The sequence below is a fragment of the Rhineura floridana genome, chromosome 19 (genome assembly GCF_030035675.1).
Source record: "Rhineura floridana isolate rRhiFlo1 chromosome 19, rRhiFlo1.hap2, whole genome shotgun sequence".
NCBI classification, from domain to species: domain Eukaryota; kingdom Metazoa; phylum Chordata; class Lepidosauria; order Squamata; family Rhineuridae; genus Rhineura; species Rhineura floridana.
Window position 1 is genome coordinate 11,505,149 of NC_084498.1, and position 14,533 is coordinate 11,519,681.

General features: G+C 43.4%; 1 non-coding gene across 1 annotated transcript; it reads right to left on the reverse strand.

The window, feature by feature from the left end:
• Positions 1-627: 627 nt before the first annotated feature.
• Positions 628-695, reverse strand: TRNAT-UGU (transfer RNA threonine (anticodon UGU)). The gene has a single exon. It is a non-coding gene; the product is annotated as a tRNA-Thr (tRNA).
• Positions 696-14,533: the final 13,838 nt, after the last annotated feature.

Below are 14,533 nucleotides of genomic sequence, written 5' to 3' on the forward strand. Positions count from 1 at the left end.
AACTTTTGGCTTGGCATATCTTGCTGAAGTCCAAGGGCCAGGGATGATGGGAGTTGTTGTTCCACAACATGTGGAGGGCCAAAGCTTCCCCACACCTGGTCTAATGGAGGGCTGGGGAGTCTTTGCTCCTTCTGATGTTGTTAGATTCCAACTCCCCTCCTTAGCCATCATGGCCAGTGGACAGGGCTGATAGGAATTGGAGTACAGCCTCATCTGGAGGATCAAAAGTACCCTATCTGTGATCTAAAGCAAAACCCCAGGGTAAGATATCATCTATATCTGGCCTTCATATCATCTTCAGACTGTGATGATAATGCATCTATTCTTCTTCAGGGCAGTTTAGGTGCATCTAGAAAGCTGCCATACCTGCTGAACCAATCTTTAGCAGGTGCAGTGGTTGCTAACCAGAGATGTCAGCAAATTTTGAAAATGGAGTCCAGGTTGAATGATGACATCCTTCAGTTCAGAAATCCTCAGCCCATTATGAGCTGAACCAATCCCTCACCTCTGAACTTCAGAAGCTGCCTTATACTGAATTAGACTATTCCTCTATCTAGCTCAGTATTGCCAACATTGTCTGGCAGTAGCTCTTCAAGGTTTCAGGCAGGGAACACTCTCAGGCTTACTTGGAGATGCCAGGGATTGAACCTAGATCTTCTGCATACAAAGCAGATGCTCTACCATTGAGCTACAGCCCTTCCCCTTAATTAGTCACCAGAGCTGGGAAACCTGAAACCCTCCAGATGTTGCTGGATTCCCGTACACTGCACTCAACATCTAAGGCCCTCCTCCGAGTACCATCCCATCGAGAAGCTCGGAGGGTAATGACTAGAACTAGGGCCTTTTCAGTGGTGGCCCCCGAACTGTGGAATAGTCTGCCCGATGAGGTGCGCCTGGCGCCGACGCTGCTATCCTTTCGGCACCAGGTGAAAACTTTTTTATACTCCCAGGCATTTTAAACCGTATCTTATGTGTATTTTATAGTGTATTTTAACAGTATTGCATTATTGTTGTATTTTGGTGTAGTTTGGTTCCTTGCTTGTTTGTTTGTTTTTTTGATTCTGTTATATCTATTGTATTTATATATTGTGCTTGTTTTATTTCTGATGTACACCGCCCAGAGAGCCTTTTTGGATTAGGGCGGTATATAAATTAAATTAAATAAATAAAATAAATAATAAATTCCAAGTCCCATCATCTCTGACCATTGGCCATGGTGGCTGAGGCAGAGGGGAGATGGAGTCCAAAACAACCTCTGGAGGGTCAAAGGTTCCCCAGTCCCCAGTCATCAGGCAGAGGTGGACCTTTCCCTTCACTTGCTACCTGATCCTTCTAACCGAAGATGCCATGGATTGAACCTGGGACCTTCTGCACGTAGACCATGTGCTCTGCCGCTGCATCTACCTTGACTCTGCTCACAAGAATTCAAGCAGGAATGTTCACAATGTCAAACGTCCCTGCTTCAAATTCTTGCTCTGCAAGGTGTGTGGAACCTTTGCCCCCCAGATGTTGCTGAGCTATGACTCCCATGAGCCCCAGCAAGCATGGCCAATGGCCAGTGGTGATGGGAGTTGTAATTCAGAAAGATCTGGAGGGCCAAAGGTTCTCCACACCCGCTCCACAATCATGGAATTCCACCCACTGACAAGTGGTACCATCCAGGAAGAATTTTATCACATGATGAGCTACCTTTCTTGACAGCCACTGTGGGGTGACAAACATGCAGTTTATATACTAGCTAAATTGTAATAAAATGCACAATCTCACTTCCTCTAACGTCCTGTTTTGTTATCCTATAAATATGGTACAGTTGTCAAAGGAAAGAAGTATGCATTCTGCTCTCTGATAGAGTTTGCTGTCCCTTCAGCATTTATTGGATGCCTTCTCTTTTCTACTATGGATGCAGCTAATGAAATATTTTGAGGACAACTTCGTCAGTCATCGTTTTGCAAAAAACATAATTTCACTGCTGTTATTATCACCCCAAACTGTATTCAAAGTTTCTGCTTCCCTTTGGAAAGCATTCTAATGAAATGGATTCTTGAATCCCATCAGTAATGGAATATAGATGTCAGAGAACTCATTTGTGACCAAATTTCTAATCTCTGATGTATTATTAATAGCCTAAACAATAACAAAACAATGAAAAAATAATTAACAAAGGTGCGGCCATGATGCAACAATGAATCATTTCACTTACAGATTCTATGTAAGTGGCAGTGGTAATCTCCTTCCTCCCCTTCCCCCACAGTTTCTTGCTATGAGCTCTTTTGCTTAGCTTTTGGAGAACTCATTAGCGTGTACCCAAAGACAAAGCTACTCAACCATGGTGATATTTTTGGATGGAGACTAATTTCATAGGTATTGCAAAGTTTCTCTCTTCTTTTGGTGGGAGAATGAAATGGCTTCATTTAGGTGAGAGACACTTCTCCCATGCTCATTTTGTGAGATGATTTATTTGCAAGGTAGAAGACAATGACCAGTGTAAGAGTGCATTTCATTCCAAAGGATTGCCGAGTGGCTTTAGAAGACATCAATGAAAACTTTGGATAGTTTCTTTTTTTAATGGAAGAGACATCCTGTTGTTAGAGGCTTGGGGTCTCTGTTGGAGGATGCCACCCAGTCCTATAACTCTCTCTCTCTCTCTCTCTCTCACACACACACACACAGAGAGAGAGAGAGAGAGAGACTAACAATGGAACAGGCATGGAATCCTTGGAGGATGAACCTGACACTCCACAGGTTGAGGACATTGAGAAGCAGGAAGAGCCCCCTAAATTTTATTTCTGTTTTAATTTAACAGAATTTATATATCACTTGATTGTAAACAAAAACAAACCTCTAAGAGGTTTATAAGACACATCAAAATTATGGGGGGGAAACCCTGCATTTACAGCTAAATGTAGGTTGGATGCAACAACTTTTAGGGGGATCCATAGTTGGCTACAGAATCATATTCAAGTAGTGTTTATAAATGGTTCATTCTCAAGTGAGGGGAGGTAATGAGCAGGTACCACAGGGCTCAGTCCTGGGCCCAGTGCTCTTCAATATTTTTATTAATGACTTAGATGAGGAGGTGCAGGGAATGCTTATCAAATCTGCAGATTATACAAACTTGGGAGGGATAGGTAATACCCTGGAGGACAGAAACAAAATTCAAAGTGATCTTAATAGGCTGGAGCATTGCACTAAAAATAACAGAATGAAATTTAATACGGATAAGTGCAAAGTTCTACACTTAAAAAAAGAAACCAAGTGCCCAGTTATAAGATGGGGGACATTTGGCTCAGCAAGACTACATGTGAGAACAGGGCCGGCCCCAGGCATGCTGGGGCCCTTGGGCATCAGCCTGCCCTGGGCCCCAGCACTCCCCTTCTGTGATTCGCGGCAGGATTGGTACTGCGGATCGCAGGGCAGGAGATCCCAAACCGCCCACCATTCTCCCGCTCTACTTACATTTCTCTGTGCTGTTTTTTTGGCGGCGAGCACTGCACTCGCAGGTTTGCCATCAATCAAGATGGCAGCCGAGGTTCCCCTAAGGGGCTGAAGCCTCTGCCGCCATCTTGGTTGATGGCACGTGTGCACGTGTAGTGGATGCAGCCTCAAAAAACAGCAGAGAGAAAGGTAGGTGAAGTGGGGGAATGGCGGGCGGCTCTGAGGCTCCTGTCCTGCTATCCGTGGCAGCAATCCTGCAGTGGATTACGGAAGGGGAGCACAGGGGCCCCACAGGGGCCCCTATAGCCCCAGGAGCCCTCAGCCAGTGCCCCACCTGGCCGCTCTTTAGAACCGGATCTGTGTGAGAAGGATCTTGGGCTTATTGTTCATCAGAAGCTGAATATGAGCCAAAAGCGTGATGTGGCGGCAATAAAGGCAAATGCTATTTTAGGCTGCATTAACAGAAGTATAGTTTCTAAATCATGTGAAGAATTAGTTCCCCTCTTCAGCACTGGTTAGACCTCATCTTGAGTACTGCATCCAGTTCTGGATAATGCACTTTAAGAAGGATGCAGACAAACTGGAGCAGATTCAGAGGAAGATAAGGATGATCAGGGACTAGAAACAAAGCCCTGTGAAGAGAGACTGAATGAACTGGGCATGTTTATCCTTGAGAAGAGAAGACTGAGGGGAGTCTGTCTGTAGCACTGTTCAAGTGCTTGAAAGGTTGTCACACAGAGAAGGGTCAGAATCTCTTATCAATCATCCCAGAGTGCAGGAAACGGAATAATGGGCTGAAGTGACAGGAAGCCAGATTTCGACTGAATAACAGATAAAATTTCCTAACTGTTGGGGTTTCTGACACAGGAGGCTTTCAAGAGGCAGCTGGATAGCTATCTGTCCAATATGCTTTAAGTTGGATTCCTGCATTGACGAAGGGATTGAACTCGATGGCTTTATAGGCCCCTTCCAACACTACTCTTCTATGATACTGTGAACCCAGCTTTCCCAATGAAAACAAAAAACATAAAAGGAGAGAACAGATAAAATCAAATAAACTTTGCCCTCTTAACTTTTATTTTATTGATCTCCACAGAACTCAGTTTATCTCGCTTTTTAAAAATAAAAAACAGCATGAAAATCTGTCAGCAATCATTCCTTTTCCGCCTCTCCATTCTGATATTTGGCTGGCTGCTAAAGTACTCTGACATTTGACATATACACAAGTAAAGTCAAAAAAGGGATGCTATAATTAGATCTGGTCAGTCTGGACTATCATAAGGTGTCATCAAAGTGAGACATAATAAGGAAATGTTTCTGGATATGTAGAGACCACAGACAGTAAAGCACCACTAACTCTGATTTTAGGGATTCTGGGGGCAGAATAGCAGAACAACAGAGCAATCATAAGTACACAAGAAGAGCCTGCTGGGTCAGGTGCAGCGTATGTCCTAATAGTGGCCAACCAGATGCCTATTGGAAGTCCATACACAAGAGATCTGAATACAAGAGCACTCTCCCCTCCTGTGGTTTCCAGCAACTAGTATCCAGAAGCATAGTGCTTCTGAGTGTGGAGACAGAACATTACCAACATAGCTACTACCCGATGATAGCCTTATCCTCCGCAATTACGCCATCATAAATTATGCTGGTGTAAATTAACCCTATTCCAAACTCTTTTCAGGAGGAATTTATAAGAATTTGATTTATACTACTCTTTTTGCTGTCTAAATTCCACCAGATTGCTACACACGATGGAACTGAAAGACATTTGGAATAGGTGTAAGTGTCATGGCCCCGGCAGAGGACTCCTCAGATGAGGACAACTCGGGAGTAACAGCAGCAGACCCAGGAGCAGCAGACTCAGAAGGAGAGATGGAGGAGCCTCCTGAGAATCCAGCTCCTTCTCCCCCTCAGCTGCAGAGCACCCCAGATACAGCAGAGTCCCTGCAGCCAGACACAGACAGTGAACAGGATACTCCCCCCTCACCTGCAGAACGTAGACAGCAGAAGGTCAGGCAGAAGAGAGGCAGGCCTGTCTCCTTAAGGCCCAAACGCTGAGGACTCACACCTGCTGTCAACCTTGCTCTTTATAAGGCACACCTTGGCTGCAGCTTGTTGCTGACTGCAACGTCAGGCGTGGCTTGTGTGTTCCTAGTTTCCTGGCACCCTCTTTCGGACTGACCCCTTGGCACTTGATCCCGGACCTCTACTGACCTCACTTCTGGACTCCTGACTCGGCAAGTACGCTTCGGACAAGCCTGGCCCTTATCAGCTCCCCTCCTCCTAGACCTGGCAGATTTATGACCAGACTGCCGGCTAAGGACTTTGCTTCCCTGCCAACCACCCAGGAATTTCCAGCCCCCCACCGGCACTGCTGACGCAGTGTAGAGCTGACAGTAAGTCTCTCCATGTCTCATCTCACTCCTGCAATGACCCTAGAATGCCCCCTTTGAGGCTGTTATGCTGGTGTAAATTACACTGGCTTAAGTTGTGCCAATGGAGCCCTTGTTGAGCTGGCGTTAGGGATCTATGCTGGCATATCTCTGGGTCAACCAAAGTGAAGGTCTCATGCTGTCTGAGCCATGTGTCAGCCAGGAAAGCCCAAGATCTGCCAAATCTAAACTTTCTCATCCCAGTGAATCTTGGGCTTGGGTTGCACCGTAAGTCACCAAAATTCAGCTTGGTGTGCCAGGACTGCCCTAGGAGAAGCAGCCTGGGATAAGTCAAAAAGCAAAAGCCATGGGACAAGACAGTATTAGGACCAAAGAATATCAGGACTGAATGAAGCAGGGATGAGAAGCAAACTGGAAGTCAGGACTAGAGATGGATGCAGTTTTGCAAGGCATTTTTAAAGCAATAGTTGTGTGTCCAAATGGACACCCAGTCCTAGCTTTTGGAAACCCAATGGACACAAATGGACACATCAATGAACCATGAACACAAATTCAGATTGTAAGCCACCAAAACACTGACTAGAGGTATGAAATTTTAGTGAAACTGAATAGAAACAGTAGAACATAGGGGCACATTGTGCAATAATTCTTAGGGTTATTACAAGCCACCAGTCTTTCTGAAAAGCTTCTTCACAAAATCTCTCTCCCTGTACACTGTGATGTCTAGTTCTCTGTATCTTCATTTTGGGGGGGGGTGTTAAGAATTCTGCTACAGCAGGGTGTGGATCATAAGCAGCAGCTTTTAGTTTTAATTTGCTTTTTAATTCACATATTTACTAGTAGGTGGGCAGATTAGTAAATTGTTTGCTAGCCTATTAAATTGTATAAATGCATTTGCAAGGCTATATTCACTCCCTGGCTTTTTTAAAAAAAGTTTGATCCACTTCCACCTTAATCCAAATGTCAGGGCTTATATATGGTAGAGAGGCTTCCATGTGCAAGACATTTGATTTAAAAAATGGACACCCAGTAACAATCCCTTTTAAAAATGGTTCTGGTTTTTGACTTTCAACAACTAAACATTCAAGGGGAAGCTCCCTCAGAACTACATAGCCAACCAGAACAAGAATTACCTCAGCAAGGATCACACCATTCTGACTAGTTTCTAGGCAACACTTCACCCCCTCCGGGTAGTTGACTCACTGTAAACAGAATTAACCTTTAGGTTACTAACTGAATGATCACTGCTGTTCTAACAGCCATCTCACATGATTCTAAGAAAAAAGGGCAGCCAGAGAAAGCTCAGCTGCTTTCCAATCTGCTATGGTGGCGAAGGGGCAAAGGAAACACTGACTTTCCTCCAACATTGTTGGTCAATACCGCCAAACTCTTGGTAAGCCCCTTTAAGAGAAGGATGCTTCAAGCCAGAAAATTGATTAGGGAGCTGGAATATATGATGACTGTTCCAGGAAGTGAAAGCGAAGGGCCCATTGATTTCAATATCTAGCCTTTCTCTATTTGTGCTTCGCTGATTCACACTGCACATTGTGCACCCCAGCATATCAGAAGCACCAAAGAAATGAATCAGAAGGCTGAAGTGATGGCTGGACAGATAATTGATTCAAATTGCTTGTTTAATGACTTCACTAAAAGGAAGTGGCATGTGCCTGTCATGGAAATGCTATTCTGAATATAAGGGTATGGGGGGGGGAATCCTGTTTGAGGGTTGGGCCAAATAACAGCCACTCTGATGCTATGGACAGGGGAGAAGTTTGTTCACTTTGCATTTTCATGTGACTCCCCCTCACTCCAGTTCACACTTCCTGAACCAATATGTGGACTGAAACACAGCTGCCCTAAGAAATCTACACTTCTCTGAATTTTGGAATGCAACCAGACAGGCATCCAAGATATTAGTGAAAATAATGTACAGGAATGCATTTGTACAGGAATGCATTATATCAGGAAAAAGTGCTTGTGAAAATGCACATCTCAGGCAAAACGGCATACAAAAATGGATACGTTACAAGTGCATGTGAACATACATAAATATTTTCATTCTGACGTTTTGAAAAAATTGTAGCAATCTGATGGGGAAAACTGAATGAGAAAGTGAGAGAAACCAAAAGGGTTTCTTAGGATTCCTGAGCCATTCTGGGTACAAAGACGCTCACTAATTTAGAGCTCCAAACATTAAACAGAAGGAGCTTGTTTCCGTCTCACTGCCAGAATGAACACTCACCCACAATTCCCAATTGCTCTGTGATGTCAAAACCAAAAACAGCGCAGGTAGTATGTCCTGGCCCCATCCATCAGGCAGAGGGCCAAGGGCTAAAGGGATGTGGGAGCATGCATGTGAATTTGGGGGGGCGTTTGGGGGGTACATATACCCACTTCTTATGAGATGACTTGAGAATTATTGGACTGAAAAGTGGGGAACAAGTATAAATAAATGATACAAATACAAATAAAGCTTACAATTACCCCTTAATTGGAAGATCAGGATCTCCTCAGATGGTGTTGCAGCGGTTCCCAGAGTGCAACGGGGTGGCACTCCTAGGTGACACCTAGGGATATCACAGCTTAGAAACTGAAAAGTAAGTGGTATATAAATACCTTAAACAAACAAACAAATAAAAAAAGATTGTACATATATGGAATTTTGTATAATTTTGGACTCTTCAAAACACCAATAGTGCATATGTGGTTCAAAAATAAGTAACACTTGATGGAAGAGGCTGTTCAATGTGAGCAAAGCTCAATTGGGTCAGAACTGTAAATGATGTGTATAAATCCATTTATAGTAGATTCCTTCTCCATCCTGCCTAGAATTCAGAAAGAGTGAAATGTAGGGCAAGAGAGAACCTACAAAACAATTAACAAATGGAATAGGGAAATGTGCAAAAAAAAAAGTGACATGAGTCGCTGCAGCCAAAATAAGCACACACATGTCCAAGAGAAAAGGCAAAGAAGAGGCGACATGATAGAAGTATATAAAATTATGCATGGTGTGGAGAATGCAGATACAGAGAAGTTTCTTGTAAAACTATAAAATTAGAAATCAGGGGCATCCAACGAAGCTGAATGTCGGAAGGTTGAGGAGAGATAAAAGGAAGTAATTCTTCACACAGTGCATAAACTATGGAATCCACTCCCACAAAAGGTAGTGAAGAATACCACCTTCGATGGCTTTAAAAGAGGATTAGACAAATGCATGGAGACTATCAATGACTGCTAGTCATGATGACTATGTATTACCTCCACTGTTGAAGGCAGTATGCTTCTGAATATCAGTTGCTGGGAATTACAAGTAGGCAGAGTGCTGTTGTGCTCAGATTCTGTTTGTGGGCTTTTCATAGGCATTGGTTGGCCAGTGTGAGATGAGTGCTAGACTAGATTGGCCTTTGGTCTGATCCAGCAGCACTCTTCTTATGTTCTTGAGAGTTGGGGGGAGGAGGGAGAGAGCAAGCCAAAAAAGGCATTGGAATGACACGGATCTGTCTCCAAAGGCTGATAATCGCCTAAAGTGGGAGGCACTTTTCTTCATTCATTAAAAGGAATGTAGAAGAAGCACTGACTCAGACCCCTTCACCTCCTCCACGTATTCTGAAAGAAGAGAATGGAAATACAGTGAAAACAACACAAGCAAAAAACCCTTCAAAAATGGCAAATTGCCACATATTAAAAAAAAAAAAAGACGGGGGGAAAACAATAAAGTGCATCTTAAAACACATTACAATATATACCCATAAGTGCAAAAACATTCATTTGACTAACAGATAAAAGTGAATACCATCCTGAAAGCCATAATTTCTTCTCTCAGCCAGCCTTAATGCCCTAGCTGTTGTCTATTTAATCTTTTCTTCTTATTCTGTGCTCAAAAAGCAAAATGTTCCAAAACAATGAATTGTCCTCAGAGAATCAGGTTTTAAGATCCGTGTGTTTTTCCTCCTCCCAGGCACAATTTAGAAGCTGCAACATTATCGACTGATAAGTGATAGGTAGTTCCCATTCAGTGTATTTATGGGAGATGTATCCAGAAGTAATTGTTCAGATGCTGTCTGGCAAATGAGCAACCTCTTAGGATGCTTATAAAAAGCTTAATTGTCAGAGTTGAGAAAATAAAAGGTTGCAGTTCTGCCAACACCTACTTCACCTCATTAGCTTTATTCCCCAGTTAGCATCATAGGATCGGGTTACAATTCATGCCCTATCAGGTAGGCTTATCCACAAACTTTGAGGCTATCTGTGGCAATAATCTATCAAGGCTATGTTCTACCTCCACCTTCAGAGGCAGTATGTCTCTGAATACCAGTTGCTGGAAACTGTACGAGGGGAAAGTGCATTTGTGCTCAGGTCATAAGACCATCCTGCTGGATCAGGCCAGTGGCCCATCTAGTCCAGCATACAGTTCTCACAGATGCCCATGAGAAGCCTGCAAGCAGGACCTGAGTGCAACGGCCCTTCTGCGTCTTCCTGCAACTGGTTTTCAGAAGCATACTGCCTCTGACTATGGAGGCAGAGCACAGCCATAGAGTTAGAAGGGGCCTATAAGGCCATCGAATCCAACCCCCTGCTCAACACGAGAATCTAAATTAAAGCATAGCCAACATGTGGCTGTCCAGCTGCCTCTTGAATAACTCCAGTGGGAGAGCCCACTACCTCCCTGGGGGATTGGTTCCATTGTCATACCACTCTAACAATTAAAATCTGTCTCTCTGTAACTTGAGCCCATTATTCCGTGTCCTGAACTCTGGGACAATCGAGAAGAGATCTTGGCCCTCCTCTGTATGTCAACCTTTCAAGTACTTGAAGACTGCTATTATATTTCCCCTCAGTCTTCTCTTCTCTAGGCTAAACATGCCAGAGCTTGGAAAAGTTACTTTTTTGAACTACAACTCCCATCAGCCCAATCCAGTGGCCATGCTGGCTGGGGCTGATGGGAGTTGTAGTTCAAAAAAGTAACTTTTCCAAGCTCTGCATGTCCCTCCTCATAGGGCTTTGTTTCCAGTCTCCTGATCATCTTCGTGGCCATCCTCTGAACTTATTCCAGTTTGTCTGCATCCTTCTTAATGTGGTGTCCAGAACTGGACACAGCACTCAAGATGAGGCCTAACCAGTGCTGAGTAGAGTGGAACCAATACTTCACACAATTTAGAAACTATACTTTTGTTAAAACATGAAATGCTCCAGCCTACTGAGATCCCTTTGAATTTTGTTTCTGTCTTCCAAGGTATTAGCTATCCCTCCCAATTTTGTATCATCTGCAAATTTGATAAGCATTCCCTGCACCTCCTCATCCAAGTCATTAATAAAAATGTTGAAGAGCACTGGGCCCAGGAATGAGCCCTGCATTACCCCACTTGTTACCTCCCCCCAGTTTGAGAAGGAACCCTTGATAAGCACTCTTTGAGTACGATTCTGTAGCCAACTGTGGATCCACCTGATAGTTGTTCCATCCAGCCCACATTTAGCTAGTTTGCTCATCAGAATATAATGGGGCACTTTACAAAGCTTTGCTGAAGCTGAGATTTATTTATTTATTAATTATTTGATTGATATATTATGACCACAGCATTCCCACAGTCTTTCAATAAAAAAATGAGATAAGATTAGTCTGGCAGGATTTGTTCTTAATAAATCCATGTTGGCTTCTAGTAATCATTGCATTGTTTTCAAGGTGCTTTCAGACTAACTGCATTATACTCTGCTCTAGAATTTTCCCAGGGATTGATGTCAGGCTGACTGGTCTGTAGTTCCCAGGTTCCTCCTTTTTGCCCTTTTTGAAGATAGCGACAACATGAGCCCTCCTCCAGTCATCCGGCACTTCACCGGTCCTCCACGATTTCGCAAAGATATAGTGGTTCCGAGAGTTCTTCAGCCAGTTCCTTCAATATTCTAGGATGCAGTTCATTGGGCCCTGGAGATTTGAACTTGTTCAAACTGATTAGGTATTCCATGACCTATCAATCCCAAGCTGCAATCCTCCCCCTTCAACTTCATGTTTCCCAGAAGGGTCATAGACTAGTAGCCATTGATAGCCATATCCTCTATGAATTTGTCTAATCTTCTTTCAAAGCTATCCAAGTTGCTGGCCATCACTGCCTCTTGTGGGAGCAAATTCCACAGTTTAACTATGTACACTTCCTTTTGTCTGTCCTGAATCTTCCAACATTCAGCTTCATTGGAAGTCCATGAGTTCTAGTGTTATGAGAGAGGGAGAAAAAAATTCTTTATCCCTTGTTTTCCATGCCATGCATAATTTTATACCCTTCTATTATGTCGCCTCTGATACCTTTTCTCTAAACTAAAAAGCTGCAAATGTTGCAACTTTTCATCATAGAGGAGTCGTTCCATCCCCTTGATAATACTGGTTGCCTTTTTCTGACCCTTTTCTAACTCTACAATATCCTGTGTGAGGTGAGGAGACCAGAATTATATACAGTATTCTAAATGCAGCTGCACCATAGATTTACACAATGGCATTATGATATCAGCAAGTTTGTTTTCAATACCTTTCCTAATGATCACTAGCATGGAATTTGCTTTTTTCACAGCTGCCACACATTGGGCCAACATCTTTATGAAGCTATCCACTACAACTCCACGGTCTCATTCCTGGTCAGTCACCACCCGTTCGAACCCCATCAACATGTATGTGAAATTAAGATTTTGTGCTCCAATATGCAAAACTGTACACTTGTTTACATTGAATTTCATTTGCCATTTTACTGCCCATTCACTCAGTTTGGAGAGGTCCTTTTGGAGCTCTTTGCAATCCCTTATTTTTTTACAATCCTGAACAATAGTATCATTAGCAAATGTGGCCACCTCACTGTAGATTGTTTATGAACAACTTAAAAAGTACAGGTCCCAATACCAATTCTTGGGGGACTCCACTTTCTACAGCCCTCCATTGGGAGAACTGTCCATTTATTCTTATTCTCTGCTTCCTGTTACCTAACCAATTCCTGAACCACAAGAGAACCTCTCCTCTTATTGCATGACTGCTAAGCTTACTCAGAAGCCTTTAGTGAGGTGTACCTCACTGAAAGCTTTTTGAAAGTTTAACAATAGACTGTCCCCAGTACTAAGTTACTCTTGAAGAGCGGTATCACCACCCACAATAATTCTGTGGAGGAGCCTGCCTCTTTGGACATTTCTAGCTTGCTGGATTCAATGCCCTCTTTCACATACAGAGCAACCCCACCTCCAATACAACCTTCCCTGTCCTTCCAATATAGTCTATATCCAGGGATAACCATGTCCACTGTTTTTTCGCCCATTCTATCAGCTTTCTGCTATGCTCACTATATCAATGCAGTCCTCTAAGACCAAGAACTTCAGTTCTCCTATCTTGGTTCACAGGCCTTCAGCATTAGTGTATAGACACTTGTATACAGTGTCTCTCTTCAAGTGTCTTTGGCACTTTTGGTTTGGCCTGTGGCAATATCACCTTTCTGAATTGTTATCTGGTGCTCCTGCACTCACAATGCCTAGTTCTAGGCCTACCCCATTTAAATTTTCATCAGTTTTTTGTCTTTATCTCAGGGGGAGAGATTTGTTCTCCCCCTCAGCTCCTGTCAGCTTCCCCCCATCAGTTTAAAAGCTGCTCTGCCATCTTTTTGATTTTAAGTGCCAGCTGTCTGGTTCCATTTTTTTCCAAGTGGAGCCCATCCCTTTTGTACAGGCCCAGCTTGTCCCAAAATGTTCCTCAGTGTTTCCCATAAATCCAAACCTCTCCTCCTGACACCAGCGTCTCATCCATACATTGGGACTACAAAGCTGTGCCTGTCTGGCTGGTTGACCCTACATGTGGAACTGGGAGCATTTCGGAGAAAACCATCTTGAAGGTCCTGGCTTTCAGCATCCTACCTAGCAGCCTAAATTTTGCTTCCAGGACCTCATTGCTGCATTTCCCTATGTCATTGGTGCCAACATGCACCATGATCACTGACTCCTCCCTAGCAACCTTGGGTCGCCAGATGTTGGACTTCAACCCCCATCATCTCTAGTCAGCTGATCGAATGGTCAGGATTATGGGAGTTGTAGTCCAACAATATCTGGGGACCCAAAGTTGAAGAACACTGGTGTAGATAATACTAAGCTAGATGAACCAATGGTCTGACTCAGTATAAGGTAGCTTTGTAAATTCTTAATCCAAACACAAGAGAGAGGAATCAGCAGGCTTGTGGGAGCACCAAGATCTGATGAAGTATATGAAACATATTTAAGGGGGGTGGAACACACTCTCGGCATGGGAGAAACACCACCAAAAACAACTCAATGTTCATTGAACATTCTTTGTGGGTATGGAATTCCTCCCTTATCCTTATTCCAGAGTTTATAGAATCATAGAATATTAGAGTTGGAAGGGGCCTATAAGGCCAACACCATGCTCAATGCAACTTAAAACATACCCAACAGGTGGCTGTCCAGCTGCCTCTTGAAGGCCTCCAGTGTTGGAGAGCCCACCACCTCCCTAGGTAATTGGTTCCATTGTTGTGCCACTCTAACAGTGAGAAAGTTTTATCTGATGTTCAGTCAAAATCTGGCTTCCTATAACTGAAGCCCATTATTTTGTGTCCTGAACTCTGGAACTATTGAGAAGAGATCCTGGCCCTTATCTGTGTTACAACTTTTCAAGACTTTTCAGTCTTCTCTTCTCAAGGCTAAACATGCAGAGTTCTTTCAGTCTCTCC